The 14,109-nt window shown below is 46.8% G+C and overlaps 2 long non-coding RNA genes and 1 pseudogene across 3 annotated transcripts; 2 read left to right on the plus strand and 1 right to left on the minus strand.

Moving 5' to 3' along the window:
• The window catches only part of LOC119253530 (E3 ubiquitin-protein ligase TRIM38-like), a 165,806-nt pseudogene that overhangs the window by 83,889 nt on the left and 67,808 nt on the right, over nucleotides 1-14,109 (minus strand).
• LOC119251740 (uncharacterized) lies at nucleotides 324-4,226 on the plus strand. Its single transcript, XR_005126593.2, has 3 exons — nucleotides 324-362; nucleotides 2,109-2,276; nucleotides 3,546-4,226. It is a non-coding gene; the product is annotated as an uncharacterized LOC119251740 (long non-coding RNA).
• LOC119251741 (uncharacterized) lies at nucleotides 6,141-11,205 on the plus strand. Of its 2 annotated transcripts, none has more exons than XR_008553020.1 (5): nucleotides 6,141-6,228; nucleotides 8,090-8,319; nucleotides 9,253-9,275; nucleotides 9,379-9,490; nucleotides 10,680-11,205. It is a non-coding gene; the product is annotated as an uncharacterized LOC119251741 (long non-coding RNA). The 2 variants fall into 2 exon arrangements; XR_005126594.2 differs by lacking the exon at nucleotides 6,141-6,228 and adding an exon at nucleotides 7,525-7,620.

Below are 14,109 nucleotides of genomic sequence, written 5' to 3' on the forward strand. Positions count from 1 at the left end.
TGGGAGGAAGCCACCTGCTCCACCTGCCAGCAGCTGATGACAGAGCCTGTGAGCATCTACTGTGGGCACAGCTTCTGCTGCAGGTGCATAACCAGGTACTTATGCATTAATTGTGATGATGCGTTTCTGTCCCTTGGGTGGAACATCATTTCAAAGGGAAAGTCTCTGCCCAACAGTCACTGGAAAACCTCATTGAGAGCATCAAGGAGGTGGATAATGAGAGGCTGTGTGAGGAACACGGGGAGCATCTCCACCTATTCTGTGAGAACGACGGGCAGCTCATCTGCTGGTGCTGTGAGCGCTCCCCCCAGCACAGAGGACACAGCACGGCTCTAGCGGAGGACGTATGTCCAGGCTACAAGGTGAGTGAGTGGCCACTCCTTTCAGCAAGTACTTCCTCTTATGTTGCGCATTTTGATTCAAATTAGTTAGTCTGAACACCAAGATTGTGACCCTAAAAATGTTTCCATCATGCTTTTTTCTGAAGAGTAGTTTATTATGATCCAGTGAGTCAGGTCCTGTGATCTATGCCAAACTTCAAAGTTGGTCAGAACCATACCAGTAGGAACTTCCTGTAATGAACTTCTGCTGGACAATACATTGTGCTCTTTGCCAACCTGCCTCATTCATAGCCTCCCCTCAAATACATGATTGGAGACACCACAACATGCAAGTGTATAGGACATCATGTGAAATCCCAGAAGTCAGAACCACAGCCTACAGTCTACACGGAGTAAGAAAAGGAACACATGATCACTCATGTCCCTTCATGTGGGTTGTGAGGGTGCGCACCAAGAGGTGTGAATGGGTGTGGGGGATTCTGCCCAGAAGTGAGTCCTGACAGGAAAATGTAAATAAACATGTGTGGTGAAAAAAACAGGATCCACTCAGGCAGACTACCTATCACGGCAGCTTGCCTGACATTCCAGTACCTTCTCGGGGGTATGTGATGGGAAAGGCAGGTGAGGGCATAAGAAAGGGAGTCAAGGAAAGAACTTGAGTGTCACTCAGAGTCTACTGGTCCATAGCTGGAATTTATTTGTGGTAGGAAAGATCAGGATGACATTAAAAGAACATTCTGCATGCACAAAATAAACATCAAGGAGTAAAATCAAAGTTAGTCCTCTAAGAAAGGGGATGGAAACAGGCTGTAGCAAGGAATAAGAAGGAGAGTTGAAAGATTTAGAAAGAATCGGTGAGTGATGAAGACTTCAGACAGGTTCAGGAACCTCCAAATTTTCTCACTCAGTGGCTCTGAGTAAAGCTGTCCTGTGCTCTGGAGGAATGAAGAAGTGGGATTCATTCCTCCTCTGCCCTGCTGACATTTGAAGGAAACATCCCCAGTGTGGGTGCTGTGTCCCTCATCCTTGAGTGCCTGTGTCTTGTGTGAAGGTTCTGGATCCTGTGTCAGGACGTGTCAGTCCTGAGCACCATCAGAGCACTCACCTCCCCCTCTAACCCCATGAGCAGCTCATCATTGTAACGGGGCAGATCCCATAACTTGCCCACCAAGTAGTATAAAATAAAGCCACACAAGGTGATGGACGTAGCCTCAGGAGTCAGACTATAGTGGTCAAATTTAGTGAGTTTCACATGAAGCACTGGGCTCTCCCCTCATTGGGGACATTTCTCTGGAGACTCTACTCTCAGCTCTGGGCTCTGCATGAACCCCTCCTTCACATAGCAGATGTCAAGGGGCAGTGGTCACAGGCCAGACCCTGTCATGAGCTTGTCTTTATCAGGCTGCTGCTCTGTGGGTGGTTGATCCTCTGTGGGGTCCCTCATCTCCTTTCCTGGTCCTTTGACTGAAAACTGGGGATGAGCTGTGCCCGGTGCTGAGTCTCATCCATGATAGTGACGGTGGAGGGAGAGGCAGGGAGTCATCATGGGATCAGGGACCCAGGGGCACATTCACCCTCTGTCTGTGAGCTGGATGCCTCAGGAGGGGTGTCCTGTCCCTGTGAGGGGTCTGCTCCCCTGACTGTCCAGGTCACGTCACCATGATATTTTAAATAGTCCCCTCTTGTTACTCTGAGAGAAGTGTACTGTTCCTACCAAGCTCCTCCCTGTCAGGATATCCAAATGTGCAACCTTTGGTATATTGACAGGTTTCCGCCCTCATCTACCTGGACCAGCCCCACGTCAGTTTCATTTCTGAGTTGACTCTAGTCAGAGGAACTTCCCTTCCAGGCATCTGAAAATGGAGCTGCAAAGCGACTGGCAGCGATTTTGTGACTGACTGTCCTGTGAGGAGGAGTGAAATTGTCCAGGCCAAGGTTTGCTCTGGGGTGGACTGTGATGTCTGTGTGTGTGTGGTGGGAGCAATAAGAGGAGCTCAGCCAAGTAAAATTGGTCAGGACTTGCTTTCTAGCTCTCTCCTCCTCTGCTTTCTCTTTCAAGACTCCATTTCACGTCTTAGATCAGGGTGTGGGATGAGCGAAGGGCAGGCACTTGGACTTCAGAGGAAGGGCATCCCCAGGAGCACAACCCCAGGCATAAGGAAGGCTGGTGCGGCCCTGGGAGAAATCACCTCCGTGGGAGAGCAGTCTGCAGAGATGTGCTCTGGCTCCGAGGGCTAGTCCTGAAATAGGGGGAAATAATCTATCCAGGTCCTGGGTTGGATCTGCTTTTAGTCCAGGCCCATGAGTGCAAAGGAAAGGTCTCTACTTCCTCCCTCAGCACCTCCCCACACACTCCCAGCAAGGGGAGGGCAGCAGGGCTGGGAGCCTGAGCAGCTGCAGCTGTGGGGAGGGCAGACCCTCTGCTCTGGTCCCTGCTCCTCTGTCTCCAACTCTCAGTCCTCACTGGTGGACACTGGGGGGTCCAGCACAAGGACCCCACAGTGGACAGGACTTGCCCTCTGCCTCCTGCCTCCCCACATCCTGTCTCTGCAAATTCCCTCTGCCTCAGGCACCCTGACCTTGTCCTGGGAGACCTGTCCTCCCCTGGAGGGAGACAGTCACCTCCCTTGTGCCAAGGGCCTCTGCTCCCAGCACCAACACCTTCTCTACCACTCTCTCCAGCTCTCCTGCCTCAGTGTGGGCTCCATGGGAACTTGAATAACCTGGAGCCCCTTTTACTTTGTGGGGTCCAGAGAACCAGACATGGGGGTGTGAGGAAAGTCAAGGGTGATTGTTCCATGGACTCTGCTCCCCAACGATTCACCTCAGTGTTGCTAGCAGGACAAGGAAGGAAATCAGGGCCGACTCCACCCGAAGCTCATTAGACATGGAGAGAGTTTCACTCTCCCTCCCTGAGTTCTCTTCTCTCCCGCGACTTTTGGGAGCCCCTCTTTCCTTCTCTAGCACTGTTAGTACCCGAGCACTGTCACTGTCTCCCATGACGCAATATTCACTACTTGGATATCCTGGGACCATTCTCAGATGCTAAGCATTTAATTATGGCTGGTGAGACTGAAACGCTGAATTTAAATGTGACTGAATTTTAATCTAAACTGAAGTGGGCAAATATGACTGGGATCACCCTATTCTGCCACAGAGGAACAGGCGAGGCATCTTTCAAATTGCATCCATTTCTCTCTCCAGAGAGAAGACTTCAACACCTGTGCAGGCGCAGAGGCTCAGGTGAGGCTTCTGTCCTTCACTCTGGAAAATCCTGTCTACTTCATCTCTGCCTCTAACCTGATATTGGAGCTTTTCAGGAAGGGCCATGGCCTCAGCCACAGCTACCCAGAATATAAGGGAGGAAGCCACATGCTCCATCTGCATGGAGCTGATGACAGAGCCCGTGAGCATCCACTGTGGGCACAGCTTCTGCCGCCGGTGCATAGAGGACATCCTTGAGAACCCACAAGAGACGTCATCCCTGAGGGAGCCCCAATGTCCCTGTGCCGGGCACCATTTCAAAGGGAGAGTCTCCGATCCAACAAGCAACTGGAAAACATCATTCAAATAATTCAAATTCTCAAGGAGAGTGCCTCCCCTGGTGGCACAGCGTTTGAGTGCCTCGCTGTGAAGCAGTCCCAGCCTGTGCAGCGCCGGTTCAATCCCCAACCGCCGGAGAGGGTTCCACAAAAAAAACAAAACAAAAAAAAAAAAAAAAACAACCTCTCAAGGAGATAGACAGTGAGAGGCTATGTGAGGTACATGCGAAGAAGCTCCATCTGTACTGTGAGGACGACGGGCAGCTCATCTGCTGGCGCTGTGAACACTCCCCCCAGCACAGAGGACACCGCACGGCTCTAGTGGAGGACGTGTATCCAGGCTACAGGGTGAGTAGCCAGAAACTTTAGCAAGGACTGCCTCTCAGGTTGCGCATTTTCACTCCAATCAGTTGGAGTGAAAACCATTATCCTGACCCTAAAATAAATTTGGACCATATCATTTTCCTGAAATAGTTTATTACACATCCATGTTGAATTTATTACATGTCCACCCCGTGTCCATCCTGACCTTCAAGGTTGAGCAGAATCCTTTCCTGTAATGAACTTCCTGTAATGAACTTCTCCTGGACAACAGATTTTGCTCTTTGCCACACGGGCCTCTTTCATGGCCTCACCTCGAATATTTAATTGGAGACACCACAGCTTGGAAGAGCACAGGAAAGAATCTGAAACCCCAGGGGTCAGAACCACGGCCTTTTTGATAGCCACAGTATAAGGAGTGAGGAAGGAACACAGGACACCTGATGTCCCATGGTGTGGGTGGTGAGGGGCCACACAGGGGTGGGAATGAGTGTAGGGGAGACTGCCCAGAAGTGAGTCCAGAAGGACACACTCAAAATAACCGTGTGTGGAGGAGTGAGGATTCCAACTCAGGGGAAACCACGTGTCATGAGAGCTCACCTGACTATCTAGTACCTGGTCAGGGGGAGTGTGATTGGAAAGACAGTTGAGGCCATAAGACAGGAAATTAAGAAGGAACCCTGGTGTTTCTCAGAGTCTAAATCCTGGTCCAAGTTGGGATTTTATTTGTGGAGGGAAAGATCAGGCTGACACTTAAAAGAACATTCTGCATGCACAAAATAAACATCAAGGAGTAAAATCAAAGTTAGTTCTCTAAGAAAAAGGATGGAAACACGTTTTAGCAAGGATTAAGAAGGACAGTTAAAGAATTTAGAAATAATCGGTGAGTGATGAAGCCTTGAGAGGTTCAGGCACCGCCACGTTTCTCACACAATAGCTGCTAAAGTGAGGCTCCCTGTGCTGTGCAGGAATGAGGAAGCAGGATTCCTTCCTCCTCTGCCCTGTTGACACTGGAAGGAAACATCCCCAGTGTGGGGCTCTGTGTCCCTCATCCTTGTTGTGCCTGAGTCTTGTGTGAAGGTTCTGGATCCTGTGTCAGGGCGTGTCAGTCCTGAGCACCATCAGAGCACTCACCTCCCCCTGTAACCCCATGAGCAGCTCATCACTGTAATGGGGCAGATCCCATAACTCGCCCACCAAGTAGTTAAAAAAAAGCAATAAAAGTTGATGGTCGTTGTCGCAGAAGTCAGACTGCTGAGGTCGAAATATGGTAAGAGTTTCAGTTCTTTCTAGATGGAAGCTGTGAGCTACTTAGTTTTTGCCTTCATGACTTGGTTTCTACGTCTCTCATCAGAGACTGAAAATGTGAGAAACTGTGTGACAAGTAACCCAGAGATAGGTATGGAAACTAATCACTGTAAGTCGACGTCATGACAGTTCTTCAGGTGACAACAGAGTCACCCCCACCCCCCCCCCCGCCAAGAACTGGTTCTGTAACTTCAGCTGCCATCCTGGGACTCCTACCTGACTCACCTTCACATGTAAAAAGTTCCACGTGTTTCCAACACTCTGTATTATGATTGGTCCAGGCATTATTTTATAAAATGTACTTTTAGATGATTATAATCTTGTACTATATGTTGCATGTCCCTGGCAGACTGCAGTCATGTAAATAGCTTAGTCTATGGTCCACAGATGAGCTGGGAATCACAGATGGCCTACAGCACAGAAAGAGGTTACAATCCTGCCACTTCCCAGGGCCACTGAGGGCATGAGTTACGTGAATGCCCTTATGTTGCTTCTTCTCAAAGTCTAAGGACTCAAAAATATATTCAATGTTATTGTACATCTTGGAGCCTGGGATTCTTTTAAGTGTCAAATGAGAGTTGTGGAATGGACAAGCCATAACTCACCCAATTTTTCCTTCAGGAAAAGGTCCAGGGATTGTGACAAAACTGAAGGGAGAGCAAGACCTCTGTAAGAAGCTGGAGTTGGTCAAGGAAAATGAAATAGCACGATGGGAGGTAAGACTTTGATTTTCTTGATCTCAAACTATTTTCCAGACTAGAATTAGGTGATTGGGAAAAATATTCATTGATATTTTTTTCTCAGTAAATCAGACCAAACTGTAGAAACACAAAGAATATGCCTTTTTCTTTAATATTTGCCATTAGTTGTCTCTATCTAGGAGAATTTTCCTCTGATTTCTGTTTCTATGAATAGTAATTGGCTAGGTGGCCTAAAACCTCCGTCAGAAGAATCAAAAATGTTGTGCTCCTTACATTTCAAGTTTTCAGTGACTGAAATTACCTCCTGTCTGAAGATCATGAACTCACCTGGGCACATTTACCATAGCACAGGGTCTGACACTCAACCTCCTAGTTCCAATATCAGCTTTCGTGAATACAAAAAGAGGACCAGTGCAGGAGGCAATCCCATAACTCAAGCTTGTGAGACTGTCGATGAGGATAGAGCTCTGCAAGAACTTACACACTTGCACTGTAGACTGTGGGTCTCTAAGACAGTGTCCGTGGCTGACCAGCCCCTGCAGGATCAGAGACACTTCTTTTATGGAAATATGGATGTAATCCATCCTTAGTAATCAAATTTATGAGTCATTTTCCTCTTTCAGGGTTTCTTCCCACATTTGTCCTATTCTTTGTAGATGGTCATATGCGAAATTAAACTCCTCCTATCCTCATGTTAAAATCCTGTAAGTTTGGAGGGCCTTACTAGCAACTGGCAAGTGGAGATCCTTGTCACTGTAGCATTGCAACTGCCTCTGTCTCCTCCCTTCTGGAATCTGGGGTAGTGGGGAGAACTTCTACTGCTACACACCATATAGGAAACCATGTCAGTGCCACAACATCTCCCACAACACCACAGTCACTGAAGCACAGTGTGACTTGAGAAAGCACCCATGGAATTACATTCTGTCCTCCCAGAGAAAACCCAGTCTCTCAGTGTTTTTTAGTCTCATCCATCAGGATGGTAACTGAATCCTGGCTTAAGGCAACAATATTTCTGGTAACTATTCAGACCTCACCGTGTTGAGAATCATAGATTCCTACCAGTCTGATGTCTTCAACTCAGAATCATTTATATTCGTTACAAGCCTTTATTTGAAGAAATCCTCTCCCCACCCCCACACACACATAGATAGCTTCTTACATCCCCACTAACGCTTGGTTTTCTCTTACAAATGATAAGTTCTTTGATCTTGGCAAATTTCATGATTCTGCGACTCCTGCCCTCTCCTCTTTTATCTCTGGATGAGATGAAGGAAAGTGAGCAGGTGCCAAGAGAGCTAGGATCATCTTTCCCACATCTGAGTGTCAGCCTCTTGGGCTGGACTCTGCAGAGGGAGCTGGGCGCTTTTTGAGCTCCAGGGCCCAGGGGAAAATGACCCATAGCAGGTAAGCAAACTTTTCTGGGGTGTTTGTGCTAAATACAGATGACCTGACATTGCCATTTTCCTCATTTCTAACTGAACAGCCCAGTGCATTGTGTTCAGTTGTTTTCTAGCCGTTGCCACTCTCCATCTGCAGAACTTTTTCAGCATTCAAACCAGAAAATCTATGTCCATTAACAATAACTCCATTGCTTCCTCCTCCAAGCTCCTGGCAGCCACCATTCCACTTCTTGTTTCTCATTTTGACTAGGGACCTCATATGAGAACATTCATTCATCTTTCGCTTTTGCTCTATGGCTCATGTCCCTCAGCATGAATCTTCAAGATAGTCCAGTTGGGCACGTGTCACAGTTTGCTTTCCTCCTAGGGGTGAGCAGATTTGCACTGTGTCTCGGCCCACCTGTGTTTACTGACTCACCATAGAGGTATGTTGGGTTTGTTTCCCCCTTTTATGCCTACTTTCTTGATTCTAGGAGAACATAGAGCTTCGGAGACGAGAAATCCAGTCTGAGTTTAGGAATCTCCACAGCTTCCTCGATGAGGAGGAGAGGGATTATCTACAGAGACTGGAGAAAGAAAAAGAGCAGCTGCTGAGGAGACTGCAGGAAGATCAAGTCAGTATGGCAAGCAGAGTATTGAATTTGAGAAACTCATGATGAAATTAGAGAAGAAATGTCAAGAATCATCCCAGAATTTTATGCAGGTAAAAGGCTGTGAACTTGTGGGAAAGAAAGGAGGTTTCATCTGTTCCTGACTATTGAGAGGAGAATGACGAGGGAGCCTGGGGAGATTTCTGAGACCTGTCTACTTCACTTAATTGTGGCACTGAAATAAAAGAAACATTCTTTAAAAATCTATGTCCATGTCCGCTGGTGGCCTTGCAGGTCCAGGAGTCAGCATGTGAATCAGAAATTTAAACTTTCTCTGGGTAGACACGGAGGTTTCCTGTTTTTATGGAACCGCAGTAGAGCTTCCGGCCATTTATTCGCCCCTATCAACTGTTCATGGAACCCTTTCTAACCATTTCTTGAATAGAGTGAGGCAGCCAAAATAAATGATAACCTTCTCCTGATTCACTTATTGTCATGGGCCATAGGCTCTTATGGGACCTGCTTTCAGCTGCCTGAAGCTTCCAATGGGTGAAAATAAATGCTTGGACTCCAGCTGCTATTGCAGGACTGGTAGTTACACTATCAGGATGAGGATGTAGCGTGACAGCGCCCTCAGCAGGTGACACCTGCTGCCTCCTCCTCAGTGGCCCAGCACCATGGTTTGGGCATGGATTCACCACTGAGGACATTTGTCATCAGTGATCTCTGATATGGGCTCCTCAGAAAGAAATTAGGTCGCTTATAGCAAAAGGTAACATGATCAAGTCCTGTGGTCACAGGCTAATGTGACTACAGTCTCCACGACTCCCCACAAGCTTGAGCAAGTGTGATCACACACTTACACACACTTGCAGGGACTATCCTAGGGGACAGGGATGGGAATCTTTCTACCTGGGTATGTGTGGGTGTCTCAGGCTGGGTCACTCTGCTTCTTGGGTGCGGTGTTCACTGCAAGTAACCCATGTGTCAACTGACATGACATGCTGATTTTCCCACACTCACATTTGTCTTTGTTTTCACTGTAGGATGTGAAAGACACACTGAAAAGGTAAGTCTGTCTGAACACATTGTTAAGGGGAAGTGAGGAAGTGTCTGGGTCCAGAGCTGAATGGAACGTCCACTGCAGAAAGTCTGTTGTCTGTTTATTCTAGCCATTCAGATGTGGAGCTGAAATACCAGAGGACCTCTCTCTGGACCCTCAAACTGCATGCAATGTTTCTGAGCGTTACTCTGATTTGAGGAAACTGTTAAAGACCTACCAAGGTATGTGAAGGAAATAACTGCCTTCATGCTTCACAGCAAAGGCCCCTTACGTGGTAGCCAAACTTCCTACCTGTCCTGCTCAGACTCGTAGGCAGAGAGTTTGCTGAGCTGTTTTCAGTGGGTCAGGAACATGCTCCTTGGGTGTAGACAGGGAAGTGGCAAACTGTTCTCTCTTCAGGCTCTTCGAATCCCTCCTCTCCCGCTGATTCGCTGTATCAGCCAGGCCAACCACTACCTCATTTTCCCTTTTTGGAAAATACGAATATGAACAGATCTTAATTGAGATTTCATGAAAATTAAATGCAGCAATAGGTGTAAAGTGTTTAGAACAATCTGCACCGTAATGTTTATTGTTAACATGTCATTGAACATTCAGTGAAATTTAAGAAAGATAGATCAGTATTCAGGACTAAGGAGAAAATGGATTATGATGCCATAAATATTTGAATCTTAATGAAAGCCAGTATTACCAATTCCGAAACCTGGTTCTTATTAGTACTTGCCATGTTCCACATGTCCACAATTAGAAAATCAAACTAAATTGTTTTAATAATTCCTTTGGCTGGAAAATCTGAATGAAGCTGAAATGATTCTCTGTGGTTATAAGAATATTCAGTCACTTAAAACAACACACACATTATCTCAGAGGTTGTGTTCAGATTTGTGTGGCTCACATCTGCTAGGACTTATGCTCAGGGCCTTACAGAGTGCAATGAATGTTTTGGCTGGGCTGTGTTCCCATCTGGAGGCTAGACTGGGGAATAATCCACTTCCAAGCTGCCTCCCATAGTAGGCAGAATTCATTCTAATGATTATAGAACTTATGACCCTGGCTTCTTTCTGATTATGGAAGAGATGCTGTCCTCATCTTCTAGAACACTGTCACCTCTAGAAGGCACCCCTTAGTGATTGCATGGCAAGGCCATTATGTCTTAAATAAGCTCAAGGATATGACTTCCACTTATTGGTTGTTTACCAAATACCAGGAATTTCTCCAAGCACTAGGCACCCATTAGCTCCTTCAATCAGCCCCACCATTACTGTTCAGGTATGATGATTTCCTACTATAGTATGCAGCCTCAGAAAGTGACTCACAGAACTAAAAGAACTAGGCTGCACTTGAATCCATGCAGTTATACTTGCAGTGTTCTGTATTTTCAGCAAATAAATGTGTCCTTTCTTTTATCAGTCAGAGTGACTCCGGATCAAGATACAGCTCATCGTGAACTAATTCTGTCCTAGGATGGGAGATAAGTGACCCGTGTTGCCGGGGACCAGCCTCCGGCAAAATGTCGTGTCAGGGGTTCCTGAAAGGATGAGACTTCCTCGGCGACCTGTCAGGGGTTGAAACTTAAGGGCTGAAGGGAAGGGGATGAGGTAGTGAGGAGACACTAACACTTGGATGAGGTGCAAGTATCTTCTGCCGAGAGACTCAGCAGGTCTTATTTATTCATTTTTAGTAAGCAGAAAAAAAAAATACATTGTCATGTGTAAAGCAGAAACAATTAGTGTATTTTATTCCCATGGACTACTGGCTCCTACAGGTCCCAGCTAGACGGTAGCCTTCAAGGTTAATAGATTAAAAACCAGACCTAACACTAAAACTTATTATTTCAGCTAGACAATTATTTAAAACAGTGGATAGCCGCCAGTGCATCCCTATCAGCTAAAGCTTCATCATCAAAAGACTATTCTATTCACATGGCCTTCAGCCGGAGACCAGCTGCTGCTCGCTATCAGAAACTTTTTCTCTACAACTTCTTAACACAGTTAACTTCATTTAAAAACTTTCCTAAGAAACTTCTAATAAAAAGGAAACTTCTAAAAAAACAAAAGAAGATTTACTATAATTGTTATGCTGGATTGCTTGTCAGATATATACAATAAATAGTCTCCATTGTTAATTGGGCGAATTGGTGTAGTAACTAATTTCTAAACAGGTAATATTCCATGCTAATTGCTTGCAGTCTGCTGATATATATAATTTATAGCCTAATGTACTTTTTGGGAAAATTTTGTCTCTCTTTATGACCAAGAACAAAAAATAAAGGAATGTTAGATCTTCAGCCCCATTGTGTGAGGCACAAGGAATCTTCAGTCCCACGTTGTGAGGCCCTTTACCTTCCCTGCTTGCCAGTGTCTTATCTGGCTGGGGCGTCAAGGCCTCCTGCAGCACCGTGGCAGACCCCAGGAGACGCATATCTTTTAGGAGATTCAGTTTCTTACCCCATGTCCTGGGCTGTGAGGCTTCACCTCAGGAAGACATACTTTTGAAGTGGATGTGGGAGAAGGATCTGGGTGGGACTTAGGAGTTTGTCAGGAAAATGTACAGAGGGACAGGGACATGACCCCAGAGCCTCAGTCTGGATTCTGGGCCATCAGACTCTGCCAGGAAAATGGCAACAAGGCCCTTTACCTCTCCCCCAACTTCTCTTATTTGAGGGAGGGGCCCCTGATGGTGGGAGTTCTTCTGGACTGTGAGGCTGGACTTGTGTCCTTTTACAACATGACCACTGGCTCCCACATCTTCACCTCCCAAGGCCTCCTTCTTGGTACTCTTTTGGCCTTATTTCCAGGTTAATCGTTCTTTTCCTTTGTTCCTCTCTCCACAATTGGAGTAATTTTAAGAACAGTCTCTTTTGTTGAACCATTGTAGAGAATATAATGTGAGTTCTTTGCAAAGAAATATGGTCTGTTTTCCTTGCTGCTCTTTCCCCTAACCTGGAACGGTGCTGATTCTCAGTGGACACTCAATGAGTATGCAATGAATGAGTGGATACAGCCACTGTACAGACACCACAGAAGATCAGTCTGACCTGTGGGGAAGCGTGAGCACAGCAGTGATCATGCATCACCCTCTCCATCCGGGGTTCAGATCTCTGATTTCCAAGGGTCCTGGTCTGACCAGCAGGGTGACCAGACATCTGGGGGGCTGAGTGCTCCCATTTTTGTTGATACCAGCAGAGTCACCCATGGAGGAGGGGGAAGCTGCATTTTATCTGTCAGTCTCCTATTCCCCTCGAAGCTTCTCACCACACCCAGGTGCCAGGTCTGTCACAGTCTCAATTCCATCATTAATCGCCCCAAAGAAGCTCCAACAAGAAGCTCCACACCTCAGATTCTGGAGAATTTATTCTTACATCCACCATTGCGAGGCAAGATTAGACCCTCAGGCCCCTGGCATCACCAACCTGAAGAGGAGTCTGTGCACTAGTTTTCTGGGACTTCCAAGGGGGAAGGAATTATCAGACCCTGGAATGGGACATGCGGAAAACACTGCAGGTCCTTCACCTAGAAAGTCCTTCACGGGCCTCCCTGGTGGCGCAAGGGGGTAAGCACTGCACTATGAAGCAATCCACAGGCTCTGTATCACAAGTTTGATCCCAGCCAGCCAGAGAGCAACCCACAAGGTGCAGTGACCTCTCCTGCTTTGCCTGCTGCTCCCCTCAGCAGTGTACTTCGGTCCTTCTGCCTGTTCTGTTCCTTATTCTGTCTCTGGTGAATCCTCTCACCCTCTTGCATCTCTGGCATGTACCCCAGCTCTTGTATGCATAATAAATAAATCTTTAAAACAAAAAGTCCCTTCACCAGGAACAAAGAGATGAAGAGATGACTGTTCAGGAAAATGTGTGGTGTGTTGGTGAGCATGTGGTTAAGGGAATATGCTAAAGTCTTTGAGTTTGTCCTGGGTTTCTTATGACAAGGACACTGAGCCAGCATGTCCAAGTCTCAGAAGCGGGTGTCGCCTCGTCACTCCAGGCCCCAGGCAGGGGCTCGAGGCTGCAGACTGCTCCTTCCTTCTGACTTGTATCTCAGCTGTCCGCCCCCTTTGTCTCTGAGAGTCCAGACCTGGACTCTCTAAGGATGATGGAAATGTGTGGGGTTGGCTGTTTTTACATGTTGCTACCCCACTCTGAGCTCCTGTTTTAGTGAGATGAACATGCTGGGTCTGATGAAGACACTACATGGAGATTAAAATAAGTTTTCCACCTTCCAAAACAGAGCCTGACTTATATCCAATTTCTGATTTTACTTCTAAGAGGACAAGTGATACCACCCATCTAGGCCTCAGTTGCTAAAGTGTGATATTGGGGCTGTGTTCCCAGGCGGTTGTCACAAGTGCTCAGGCACAAAGCTCGAGTCATAAAACAAGACATGTGTATTTCTGGGGGGTTAATTCTTATGAAGACTGAAAAGCACGTCCACTTGTGTCACCCGCTAAGGAGGAATTCTTGGGCCACTATTATTTAATCTCTGTGAAATACCAGATAATTTCTCCCTTCTTTTGGCCTCTATTTCTCTAGAAAAGTTGGAACTTCAGTTCAGAAATGACAGGGAAAAGCATTCCTTACTGGGTTGGACTGAGTCCAGACTGGAGAGTCTGGACTCTTGCTGTCTACTCTGACCATCTGAGATGCTGTTTGATAACACAGTGACACTCAGCCTGGACCACACATATTACAAATGACATGAAGAGGCACCAGGCAGAGGACTACCATCCAGTGATGCTTCCACAGGGATACCAAAGAGTCTCTTTTCTCCAGAAGGGTGACCATGGTCATCCTTCTCTTTATCCAGGACCACATGAGCATCCCAGAGAGTCGTGGGATGACCTGAGC

This window comes from Talpa occidentalis, unplaced genomic scaffold (assembly GCF_014898055.3).
Source record: "Talpa occidentalis isolate TD23 unplaced genomic scaffold, MPIMG_talOcc4v2.1 talOcc4.2, whole genome shotgun sequence".
Classification (NCBI taxonomy): Eukaryota; Metazoa; Chordata; class Mammalia; order Eulipotyphla; family Talpidae; genus Talpa; species Talpa occidentalis.